Here is a 12,500-nt window from a genome sequence, read left to right on the forward strand (position 1 = left end):
AAAGAAAGGAAGATATAAAAGGAGAGACATAGAGGAGGATTAAAATAAGGAGGGGAATTGAAAATGGGGAAAATTGGAATATAAGGCAAACAAAGCGTCAAACTATAATCTCAGAAAGAGAGGAAGTCAACAAGAAACAGTTAAAAACAAAGACAGCGGCTGAGGCACTGAGTGGGGGAGGGGGGGTGAAGAGGTAGGAGGAAGGGGGTAGAGGGGACGGGAGACTCAAGTGGTAGGGGGACGAGCGAGGAAGAGGGGGGGGGGCTAAAGTGATAGGGGGAGGGGGTAGGAGAGGAGCCTAGGCCGGCGTGGGGAGGGGGAGAGTGAGGAGGTGGGAGGGAGGGTCAGGATGGCGGGGAGGGGGAAAGGAGGGGGGGGGGGCTTGTGATTCAGCAGGAATTTAACACGTGACTGATTTCGGTACAAATATGCTCCCTCAGTCAAGCACGTGACTACTTGCACGGTCTTTGGGGGGGATGTTCAAGGACGCTGTAGGTAAGAGAGGGGAGGGGGCGGGGAGAGGGGGTAGGGAAGGGCGGAGAAAGGGAAGGGAGGAAAGGGAAGGGGAGGGGGAGGGGCAGAGGGAGGGGTGGACGGAGAGGAAGATAGAGGGAAGGGGGGCGAAGGAGGGAGGGGGAGGAGGAACGGAAAAAGGGAGGAAAACGGAGGGGGGGAACGGATAAAGAGAGAGGGAGAAGGAAAGTCGAGGGAGAGGAGATGGGAAGAAGGAATAGAGAGACTAACAGACAGATAGAAAGAGAAAGAGAGAGGAGCTGAAAGAGCGAAAGAGCCAGGCAGACGTGTAAATATAAAGACTGAGAGAGAGAGAGGCAGAGGGAGAGAGAGAGAAAGAGAAAAGGAGGTGAAGGGAGATGGCAGAAGAAGAGAGAGAGAGAGAGAGAGAGAGAGAGAGAGAGAGAGAGAGAGAGAGAGAGAGAGAGAGAGAGAGAGAGAGAGAGAGAGAGAGGAGACAGAGGAGAGAGAGAAACAGACAGATAGATAAATAGATAGATAAATAGAGTTGGGGTGGAACGATGAGAGGGGGTGAGATAATAAGATAATGAGTGATAATGAGAAAGATAATGTGTTTTTAGTAATGCAGGTTGAAGTCCCCCTGGCAGCCCTCCCCCCCCATCCCCCGTTTATTCCCCCCCCCCCCCCCCCCCCCCCCCCCCCCCCCCCCCCCCCCCCCCCCCCCCTTTTCCCCCTTCCGACCCCTTCCCCCCCCTTTTCTTCTTTTTTCCCCTTTCCCTTTTTTTTTTTTTTTCCCCCATTTTTTTTTTTTTTTTTCCCCCCCCTTTTTTCCCCCCCTCCCTCCTCCCCCCCTTCTTCCCCTTTTCTTTTCTTTTCTTCTTTTCCTCCTTCTTCTCTCTCTTCCCCTTCTTTCTGTTGTTGTTTTTGTTTTTTTTTCCCTTCAACACACCAAAAAAAATATATTATTATAATATATATAATATATTATTATAAAAATATTTTATTAAATTAATTTTTAAAAATATTTTTTTATTTGCCCCTGTCTCCCCTCCTCCTCCCTTCCCCCCCCCCCCTTTTCCCTTCCCCGCCCCCCCCCTTTTTCTCCCCTCTTCCCCCCCCCCTTCTTCCCCTTTCCCCCCCCTTTCCCCCCCCCCTCCTCCCCTCCCCCCCCCCTCCCCTCTCCTCCCCCTCCCCCCTTTCCTTTACCCCCTCCCCCCCCCCCCCCCCCCCCCAAGGGTCCGACCCAGCTGCCTCGACTCGCCTTCCTCCGCCGTTTTGAGGGAGAGAGGGAGAAGGAAGAGCCGGAGAAGAGCGGAGAGAGAAGCGGATAACGGAGGAGAGAAACAGGGCATAAGGGGAAGGGGCGTAGGGTGTAATATATATATATATATATATATATATATATATATATATATATATATATATATTATATTGATCTGTCTGTTTGCCTCTCTCCCTCATCTCCCTCCCTGCCTCCCACCTCTCCCCCTCTCACTCTCCTCCTCTCCATCCTTCCTTCCTTCTCTCTCTCTCCCTCCCCCCCCCTCCCCCAGACGCAACACGTGACTCGGGTGAGGAAACGGCCTCTCGCTCCCATTGAAGGACAGTCTCGTTTTTGCCTTCTCCACTCCTTCTCTTTTTACTTATTTTATTCGTCTTGCATGTTATTTTTGCGAATTGTCTTGTTTTCCTTTTCGTTTTTTTTCTTCTTCTTCTTTTTCTTTTTTTCGTCTTTCATTGCTTTCCTCCCTTCCTTTTTTTGTTCCTTTTGCTGTCTCTTCCTCCCTTCTCCTCTTTTTATTCCTTCCTTTCTTCCCTCTTTTTACTGCTTCCTTTCTTCTCCTCTTCCTCCTCTTTCTCCCCCCCTCCCCATCTCATTCTCTTTCTCTTCCTTCTCCAGTTCTCCCTTCACCTTCCTCTCGCCCTTCCCCTCCTCCTCTTCCTTCTTCGTCCACATTTATCTTTTCTCCCTCTTCCACTCCCCCCCTCCCCCCCTTTCCCCCGTGATGGCTCTATGATGTTTTGTACCGAAAGGTCTGGATATTAAAGAAGGTACGGGGGGCGGGGGAGAGGGGGAGGGGGAGTTCGGGAAGAGGAGGAGGGGGGGGGAGGGAGAGAGAGGAGGAGGAGGAGGGGGTGGAGGGGGAGGGGGAGGTGGGGGAGGGGGAGAGAGGAGGAGGAGGGGAGGGGGGGAGAGAGAGGAGACGAGGAGTTGGGGGGAATAGAGGAAGGAAGACGAGGATGATTACGAGGCAAGGAGGGGGTGAGTAGGAAGGGGGAGAGGTAAAGGGGGTTGAGAGGGGGGGGGGTAGAAGAAGCCGTGGTGGGGGGAGGGGGGGTGGAGATAATGGTACGGGTGAGGGGAGGGAGGGAAGGAGAGGGAAAGGGGAGGGGGCGGGGGAGGGGAAGGAAATAGCTAGGGGTGATGCGTATCTTCCAGTGCAATTTGGTGTTAGGATCTATAGCTTAGTTATTCTCCTCCATCAGGATCTCTCTCCCCTCTTCATATATATATATATTATATACTATATATATTATATTCTTTAATATAAATATGTTGTATGTATGTATCAAAGATGGTTAAGAGGCAAAGAGAGAAAGTAAGGTAGAACTCACATCAACAGAAGGTAGAAAACCCCCCGAACTCTCTGGACTCTCTCCAAGCTCTCTCGCTCTCCCTCTGGCTTCCCTCCCCATCCTACTCTCCTCTCTCATCCTCTACTCTCTATTCTCTCTCTCTTCTCTCTCTCTCTCTTCACTCCCCCTTTTCCCTCTTCCCAATCCCTTACTATTTATATATATAATAATATAATATTATATAATAATAATATATATGATAGATATATAAATATGTATGTATGTATGTATAAATAAGATGGAAGGAGAGAGAGGAGGAAAAAAGAGAGGGAAAGAAAAAGAGAAGGAAAGAGAAAGAGAGGAGAGAGAGAGAGAGAGAGAGAGAGAGAGAGAAAAGAAGAAGAGAAACAGAAAAAAGGGCAAAAGAAAAGGGGGTAAAAAGAAACAAGTGATGAAAAAAACACCTGAGATGAGGATTCCCCGCGGAGACTGATTTCTGAGATGCGTTTAGCTTCTGTACCTGCGTGTTTGCGTTGCCTTGTTTGCCTGGCGACGGAGGGGGGGGAGGAGGAGCGGAGGGGGGGTAGAGGGTGATGCAATTTATCTTTTAAAGAGATGTGATTACATTAACGCGCGCTCGCACGCACACACACCCACCCACACACACACACACCACACACACACACACACACACACACACAACACACACACACACACAAACACACCACCCCACCCCAACACACACGCACACGCACACACGCACACACACAAAACACCGGGTATAAATACACTTTATACCTTTTACACATTTTGGACATATCCATTCCCCCCACTCCTCCCCCCTCTCCCTCCGTTCCCCACTCCCTCTCATTCTCCCACTCCCAGTCACTCTTCCTCCCTCCCCCTGTCTCCCTTCCTTCCCCCCCCCCTTTCTCTGTGTCCCTAATAGAAGCGTGCGTGCGCGTGGCGAGCACAAATCCCCGATCGCGATATCCCGAAAGCTTTGCCGCGGCGCCCACTCAATCAGGGAGATCCATCAAACTGAAATCAAGGCGGCAGCTTACGGTCGACATTAGGGAGGAAAGGGGAAAAGGAAAAGAGGTAAAGGGGAAAGGGAAGGGGGAGGGGAAAGGGAAAAGGGTTTAAAGGGGAAGGGGAAGGGGTTGAAGGGGGATTTAGGTCTGTTTCGTTTGCACTGTTTTCTTTATCATCCGCTTGTGTGGTCGGTTTCTGGTTTTGCATATTTTTATGTTTTAAGGTGAAGGGTCGATATCCGAAGAGGGATTTCTGCCTAAATTTATTTTAAATTTTTTAGTCACTGTCTTTTTTCCGGGAAGGAGGACCATAGAGGGGGCCCTTTAAGGGGGTTTTCACGGGCCGGGGCCTTCAAGCCTTATTTTCTTATTTTTTTTTTGGTTTCTTTTGGTTTGGGTTATTTTAAATTTGGTTAAATTTTTTTTCTTTATAGGAAGGAGGGCGAGAAAGCTAAGGGAGGGGGGTTAAGGGAGAGAGAGATTTTGGGGTAAGGGAGGTGGTTTTAGGGGGGAAGATAGGAGGGAGGGGAAGGGGAAAAGGGGGAGGGGGAGGGGGAGGGGGTTTGAAGGGCAGGAGATGGGGCCCTTTCAGGGAGGGCCCGGACGGGGAAAGGGGCGGGAGAGGGAAGGGGGGGGGAAAAGGGACACGGGGGCCTTTTCGGGGGTTTTAAATTAACCCAAAGGGGAAGGTCCTTCTTTTGGGCAGGGTTTTGCTATCGCAGCAGAGAGAAACGGGGGGGGGGGGGGGAAGGTAAAGAAGGGGAGCGAGGGCAAAAAGGAAGGAAGGGGATCGGGGAGAGGAAAAGGAAAGAGAAAGGAAAGGAGGGGGGGGGAGACGGAAAGAGGGATGAGGGAGAAGTGATAAAATTTTTTTATATGTAATCTTTTATCTTTTCAAATCACCCCATTATCTATTATCTTCTATCATCTATTTTACTATTTTTTCTATCTATTTATTTTATCAAACATCTATCTATTATCTATCTATCTATTTATCTATCATCTATCTTCTGTCTGTCGCTGTCTGTCTGTCGTCTGTCTATCTACCCCTATCTATCTATCTATCTATCTATCTATCTATTATTATCATCTTTTATTATCAAAATTTATCTATCTATCAAATCTATCTATTTATCTATTATCTGTGTGTGGTGTGTGTGTGTGTGTAAAATATATTTTATGTATAATGTTATATGTTATATTTTATATAATATAATTATATATATTATTTTATATAAAATATTTTATTTATATATATATGGTATATATATGTATTATGTTATAAAATTTATTTTTAAAATGTATATAATTTTAATATATGATATATATATGTTTTATATATGTATTTTTATATATGTATGTTTTAATATATGTATATATTTTAAAATATATATATATATTTTATATATAAAATTTTAAAATATATATTAAAAATATTATAATATATATATATATATATATATGCGTGTGCGTGTGGGTGCGTAGGTAGGGGGGGAAAGCAGAGGAAAAAATGAGACGAGGGAGAGGGGGTAAGAACGAAGGGGGAGATATTTTTTTCCCCCCAAATTGGTGTGGTTTAGTGAGGGGGGGGAATTTCGCTAAATAAACCACCCCCTTTGGGAACCTGTTTGGGGGGTCTGGGGAGAGGCGGAAAGGGGGAGAAGAGTGGGGGGGGGAGAGGAGAGAAGGGGAAGTGGGAGGGAGGAGGAGAAGGAGAAGGAGTGAGAGGGAGAGGAGGAGGACGACGACGAGGAGGACGACGACTAGGAGGGAGGAGGAGGAGGAGAATAATAACAATAATAATAAGGATAAGAATAGGAATAAAAGAAAAAGAAAAAAGAAAGAGGAGAAGAAGAGAGAGAGGGATAAAGGAAGAGAGACTGGCATAAAATATCTTTGTAGGTATATATATGAATATATATGTGTATGTGTGTGTGTGTGTGTGTTTGTGGTGTTACATGAAAAAAATTTTTGGGATATATGTAAATATATACGGTATTATATGTATGTATATAATGTATATGTATTATATTTATATATAGTTATGTAATTTTGGGTAAATTATATATATATATATATTATATATATATATATTATATAATATATATATATATATTTTATATGGGATGTTTTAATATATAGTATGTGTATTTTAAATATATTTGTATGTGTAGGGATAGTATTGCTATATATATGATAGGTTTTATATGTATATGTGTATATATTGTTTTTATATTTTATATAAAATTTTTTTTTTTTAAAAATATATATTTTATATATAATATGTATAATATATAGTATTTTGTATTATATGTATATAATTTTATATGTATATAATGTATATGTAATATGTATATGTGTAAAATGTAATTTTGGTTTTATATATGTATATATATATTTTAAATTTTATATTTTTTATATAATTATAATATTAATTTATATATAAAATATATATATCTATATAAAGTATAGTATGTATGTATGTATATATATATGTATATGTAATATGGATATGTATATATTATTATAAAATGTATGTATGTTTTATTATAAAATATATTTTATATGTTAAAATGTATATGTTTTATTTTAAAATTATATATATATTTTTATATTTTATAAAATAATTAATATAATTATATATATATAAAGAGAGACAGAGGGGGAGGGAGAGAGAGAGAGAGGAGGGGAGGGAGGGGGGGAGGGAAAAGGGGAGAGAGGGGGGAGAGAGAGAGGTTTTGGGAGAGAGGAGAGGGGGGTGGGAGAAAAGAGAAAAGAGAGATGGGAGGGGAGGGGAGAGAGAGAGGAGAGAAGGGGGGATTGGGGGAGGAGAGAGGGGAGGAGAGAGAGAGAGAGATGGGAGAGGAGAGGAGAAAAGAAAGGGGGAGAGAGAGAGAGGGAGAGAGACGAGAGGAGAGAAAAGAGAGATGGGGGAGAAAGAGAAAAGAGAGAGAGAGATGGGGGAAAGAGAGAGGAGAGAGAGAGAGAAAAGAGAGAGAAGGGGAGAGAGAGAAGGGGGAAAGAAAAAGAAGAGAGAAGAGAGAGAGAGAGAGGGAGAGAGGATGGGGGTTTTTGGAGAGAAGGAGGGTGGAGAGAGAGGAAAAGGCGAGAGAGAGAGATTTGGGGGGGGGGAGAGAGAGATTGGGGGGGGGAGAGAGAGATTTAAAGAGAAAAGAGAGAGGGGAGGAAAAGAGGAAGAGAGAGAGATGGAAGAGAGAGAGAGGAAAAGAGAGAGAGGAAAAGAGAGAGATGGAAGAGAGAGAGAGAAGAGAGAAGGGGGGAGAGGAGGGCGAGAAAAGAGAGAGAGAAGAGAAGGAAGAGAGAGAGAGAGACAGAGGAGAGAGGAGGGGGGGGGAGGGAAATTGGGGAGAGAGAGAGAGAAAAGAGGAGGGGGGGGGGAGAGAGAGAGAGGGGAAAATGGAAAAAGAGAGAGAGAAGAGAGGGGAAAAGAGAGAGAGAGAGAGAGAGGGGGAGAGGAGAGAGAGAGAGGAGAGGGGGGGGAGGAAGGGGAAAAGAGAGGAGAGGGAAAAGAGAGAGAAGAGAGAGAGGAAGAGAAAAGAGAGAGAGAGAAGGGAAAAGGGGGAAAAAGGGGAAGAGAGAGAAAAAGGAAAGGGGAAAAGAAAAAGGGGGAGAAAAAGGGGAGAGAAAGGGGAAAGGGAGAGGGGGAGAGGGAAAAGGGGGGAGGGGGAGATGAGGGAGAGGGGAAGGGGGGAAAGAGAAAAGGGGAAAGGGGAAAGAGAAGAGAGAGAGAGGGGGGAAAGAGGAAAAAAAAGGGGAGAGAAAAAGGGGAGAGAGAGAGAAGACGAGAGAGAGAGGGTGAGAGAGGGGATGAGAGAGAGAAAAGAGAAGGGGGAAAAGAGAGAGGAAGGAGAGAGAGAGAGAGAGAGAGAGAGAGGAAGGGGAGAAGGAAGGAAAGAGAGAGAGAGAGGGGGAGGGGGAGAGAGAAGAGAGGGAGAGAGAATAAAAAGAAAGAGAGAGAGGAAGGGGAAAAAAAATTTTTTTTTTTGGGGGGGGGGGGGGGAAAAAAAAATAAAAAGAGAGGGGTAAAAGAGAGAGAGGGGAGGAAGAGAGAGAGGAGAGAGGAAGGGGGGAGAGGGGGATGGAAGAGAGAGAGAGAAAAGGAAGAGAGAGAGAGAGGATGGAAGGGAGAGAGAGATGAGAAAAGAGAGAGAGAGATGGAAGAGGAGAGGAGAGAGGGAAAAAGAGAGAGAGAGAGAAGAGGAGACAGAGAGAGAGAGAAGGAAAAGACGAGGGGAAGAGGGGAAGAGAGAGAGAGAGAGAGAAGGGAAGTTGAGAGGGGAGAGAGGGGAGAGAGAGAGGGGGGGGGGGGGGAGCAGGAAAGGGGGAGGAGAAAGAGGGGGGGGGGAGGAGGGGAAGGAGAAAGAAAGGGGGGAGGAGGGGAGGGGAAAAAAGGAGGGGGAGGAGGAGAAAGAGGCGGAGGAAAGGGGGAGAAGGAGAAAGAGGAGGAGGAGGAGGAGAAAGAGGAGGAGGAGGGGCAGTCGGGGTGGGGGGAGGAGGGGGAGCTCCGCGTTTGTCAATATCCACGTGCAGGCCGTACGTAGTCAGTCGGTCGGCCGCCATCCGGGTGGACGCGCGCCGCTTAGCTCCGGGAGACTCGCGGTTGTTTTTCCGGCGCTGCTGCTTTCTGTGTTTGGGGGGACCCGGGTTCCTCTCTTCGTGTGGGTCAGTCAGGGTTTTTTGGCAGGGAGGGGGGAGAGAAAACTTCCCGGGGCTATATTTTGGGATGGCGGGGTTTTCTTCCCCCCTTTTTTGGGTCTCTTAAAAAACGAGTTTGTTTTCCGTTGCGTTCCCGCGCTGTGGATAATGCCCCCGGAGTGTTATCGTGGAGTGATTTTCTTTTTCTTTGTTAACAGATAGCTGGTGCTTCTGACGCCAAAAAGGGGGGGGCAACCCATTTAAATTTTTTGCATTTTTCTGGGTGGGGTTTTCCCCGCCGATGCAAGCGGGGGTCCCGGGGAGGGGAAAATTTGAAACCCAAAAGGGGGGGGGGAAACCCCCTGGGCATCGCTCTAATGAAAAACCAAAAATTCCCGGATCTGTGAAAAGAAGATCCTCTTTTAACATCATCATCATCATTAGGATAATAATAATGATGGTGATGATAATGTTCGTAATAAGAATAATTATAATTGTGACAATTATAAAGGGTAATGATTTGGGAACAAGGAGAATTAAAAGATATTTTTTTATAATTTTTATTTTGGGTAATGATATTTGGGGATTTGATTATAACCCTACTAAGATATTTGTAAGATAATAATTTCTTGTTTTTTATTATTTTCACATCATTATTATTATTGTTATTATGATGATAATGATGATGATGATTTATATAATAGTACTGTTAAAAATAGTAAAGATGATAATGACAATATAATGATAATGATGATAATGATAATAATTAGTAGTAGTAGTATTTTTATTCTACTTTTTGTTATTATTATTGTAATTATAATAATAATTATTATTATTTTCTTTATTATTATTATTATTGTTAGTGTTATTATTTGTTAAATAGTTACATCATTAACTATATCATTATCATCATTATTTCCATCATCAACATTGTTATTGATGTCATTATTATTTTTTTTATTTAAAGTAAATTTTTATTTTATTTTTATTATTTTTATTTTATTATTATTATTTTTATTTTTATTTTTATTGGGTTTTTTATTGTTATTTTAATTTTATTTTTGTTTTTTTATTAATGTTTTTATTTTTTATTTATTATTATTATTTTTTTTTTTAATTTTATTATCCCAAAATTTTTAATATTTATTTTTATTTTTATTATTTTTATTCATCATCATTAAAATTTCTATAAACCCGTATTTTTTCATCCCAAATTTTTATGATCACTACCAAAAATTAAATTTTCATCGATGCCACACCTCTCATTATTATTATCATTGCTATTCCTTGTGCATTTGCGCGAGCGTCCGCAGGAAAAGTGTACGAGTGCGTGAGTGCGTGATTAAGTCGGGGAGTGTTCGATTGGGCGAATTCACTCGATATCTGTTTTATTCATTATATAACGGCGCTCGGGTGCGGCTTCGGCAGTCGCTCCTCAGAAGGGAGGGATAGAGGGCGGGAGGAGGAGGGGTAGAGGGGGGAAGGAGGGAGGGGAGGGGGAGGGGGAGGGGGAGGAGGAGGGGGAGGAGGAGGAGGAGGAGGAGGAGGAGGAGGAGGAGGAGGAGGAGGAAGAGCGACGAAGTTCAGAAAAGAATGAAGAAAGATGGTAGATTGGAGGAAGAAAGGAAAGAAGGAAAGAAGGAAACGGAAAATAGTAAGACTGAAAGATGGGAAATAATAAAAGAAAGGTAAGGAAAGGTAAAAGGTTGAAAAATAATAGTAAAACCAAAAGAACGAAGGGAAAAAATAATTAAAAAAAGGGGAAGAAGGTGAACAGAAACATAATTGAGAAAGGAAGGAAGGAACGAAAGGAAGAAAATTATTTAAGAATGAGGAAGAGTGAATAACCTTCCGATATGTGCGTGTAGTGGAGGGTCTCGACGCCCGTCCCGCTCGCTGCTCGGGAGGAGGAGGTGGTGGAGGAGGAGGAGGAGGAAGTGGTGGAGAAGGAGGAGGAGGAGGAAGTGGTGGAGGAGGAGGAGGAGGAAGTGGTGGAGGAGGAGGAGGAGGAGAAAAAATGGGAGAGGGTGAGGACGAGGAAGAATGGGAGAGGGTAGGGGAGGAGGAGAAAGGGGAGCAATTGGTGGGGTAAGAATGGGGATTGGGGTAATAGGGGTAGGTGGGATGGGAAAAAGGGGGAAGAGGAAAAGGAAGATGAGGTGGAAGAGAAGAAGGGGGGGTTAAGAGGAGTAGGAAGAATGAGTGAAGAAGGAGAAATAGGAAATGAAGGGGAAGAGGAGGCAGAGGCAAAGGTAGAGATGAACTGCGATAAAAGACCATCAAGAGAAAAAAAGAAACCTCGCAAGAAGGCGACCTGGGATTGATTGCAAGTCGAGGATGGGAAATGTTTGTATGGTAGTTGACCGGCGGAATTCTCCGGCTCCCGTTTGGTCAATAGCGCATTAAAAAAGAAAAGAAAAAAAAAAAGAGAAAAAAAAGGTTTTCCAATTGTGTGTTGGGGAGACGAGGGCGAGGGAAGTGGGGGGGGGGGGTAAGCTGCGGAGAGGCAGAAAAATTAGGAGGAAAGATGAGGTAGGGAGGGAGGGAGGGAGGGAGAAAGGGCTGTGAGGAGAAATAAACAGACAGCCAAGCAGACAGATGGACAGACAGACAGGATAAACAGACATCGTGACAGAAAAAAAGGAAAAGAACGAGGGTAAAGAAAAAGAGAGAGAGGTAGGGGAGGGGGAGGGTAGGCGTAAAAGGGTAAAGAGCAAAGTTTCTAGAACTGAGGAGTGACGAGGCAGGATGGCCGTATTAATTACTGTAGGGCGAGAATTTCATTACGGAGGGAAGAGCGATGGAAGAGCAGCCGAGAAGCACCCCCTTACCCTCCCCCATCCCCCATCCCCGACCTGCCTCTCCTATTGCCTAATGTCCATTTTTTTTTCTATTTTGTTTGTTTTCTTCTTTGACTTTGGTCCTTGAACTGCCCTTCTTCCTCTCCCTCGACTTTTCTTCCCTCTTTCTCACTTTCTCTTCTTCCGTCCGTTCGTTCTTTTTCCCTCCATTTTCTTTTCGTTCTGCCTCTTTCATCTGACATCGCCCCCCTTTTGCGCTATTCCTCTCCCTTCTCCTCCTAATCCTCTCTATCCTTTCTTTCACTACCTCTCCTCTCCCTTTCTTTTTTGTGTTCTTTTTTCTTTCTTTCTTCTTCTTTGTTCCTTTCTCTTTTCTTTTGTACCCTTTTCTTTCTTTGCCCAAAACCTCTTCCTTTTCACTTCTTTTTTCTGTCTTCTTCTTCTTTTTTCTTTTTCTTTCCCCCCTCTCTTCCCCTTCCTCTCCCTCCTCCTTTTTTCCCCCCTTCTCTTTCCTTTCCCCCTTTTTTCTCTTTTCTTCCCTTTTTTCCTCTTCCTCCTTCTTTCCCCCTCCTTTTCCCCCATCCTCCTCCCTCCTCCTCCTCCCCTCCTCCCCCTTTCCTCCCCTTTTTCCCCCCCCCCCCTCTTTTTTTCCCATTCCCTCCTCCCTCTCCTCCTCCTTTTCCTCCTTCCTCCTCCCTTTTCCCCTCCTCCCTCCTCCTCCCCTCCCTCCTTCCCCCCCCTTCCTCCCACCTTTCCCCCTTCCTCCTTCTCCTTCTCTCTCCCTCTTCCTCCCCTCCTTGTCCTCCTTCCACATCTGCTTTTCCCCTCTTTTTCTCTCTTCTTCTTCTTCTTCTTCTTCTTCTTCTTCTTCTTCTCTTCCTCCTCCTCGTCTTCCTCCTCCTCATCCTTTGCCCCCTCCTCCTACTTTGGTCCCTCCTCCTCCTCCTCTTCCTCCTAC

At 44.7% G+C, this 12,500-nt stretch overlaps 1 protein-coding gene across 1 annotated transcript in view; it reads left to right on the top strand.

Annotated features, from left to right (window-relative positions):
- The window catches only part of LOC119589640 (cGMP-specific 3',5'-cyclic phosphodiesterase-like), a gene marked incomplete at its 5' end in the record, with an annotated part of 51,862 nt that overhangs the window by 1,034 nt on the left and 38,328 nt on the right, over window positions 1–12,500 (top strand).

The sequence above is a fragment of the Penaeus monodon genome, chromosome 26, assembly GCF_015228065.2.
Source record: "Penaeus monodon isolate SGIC_2016 chromosome 26, NSTDA_Pmon_1, whole genome shotgun sequence".
Lineage (NCBI taxonomy): Eukaryota > Metazoa > Arthropoda > Malacostraca > Decapoda > Penaeidae > Penaeus > Penaeus monodon.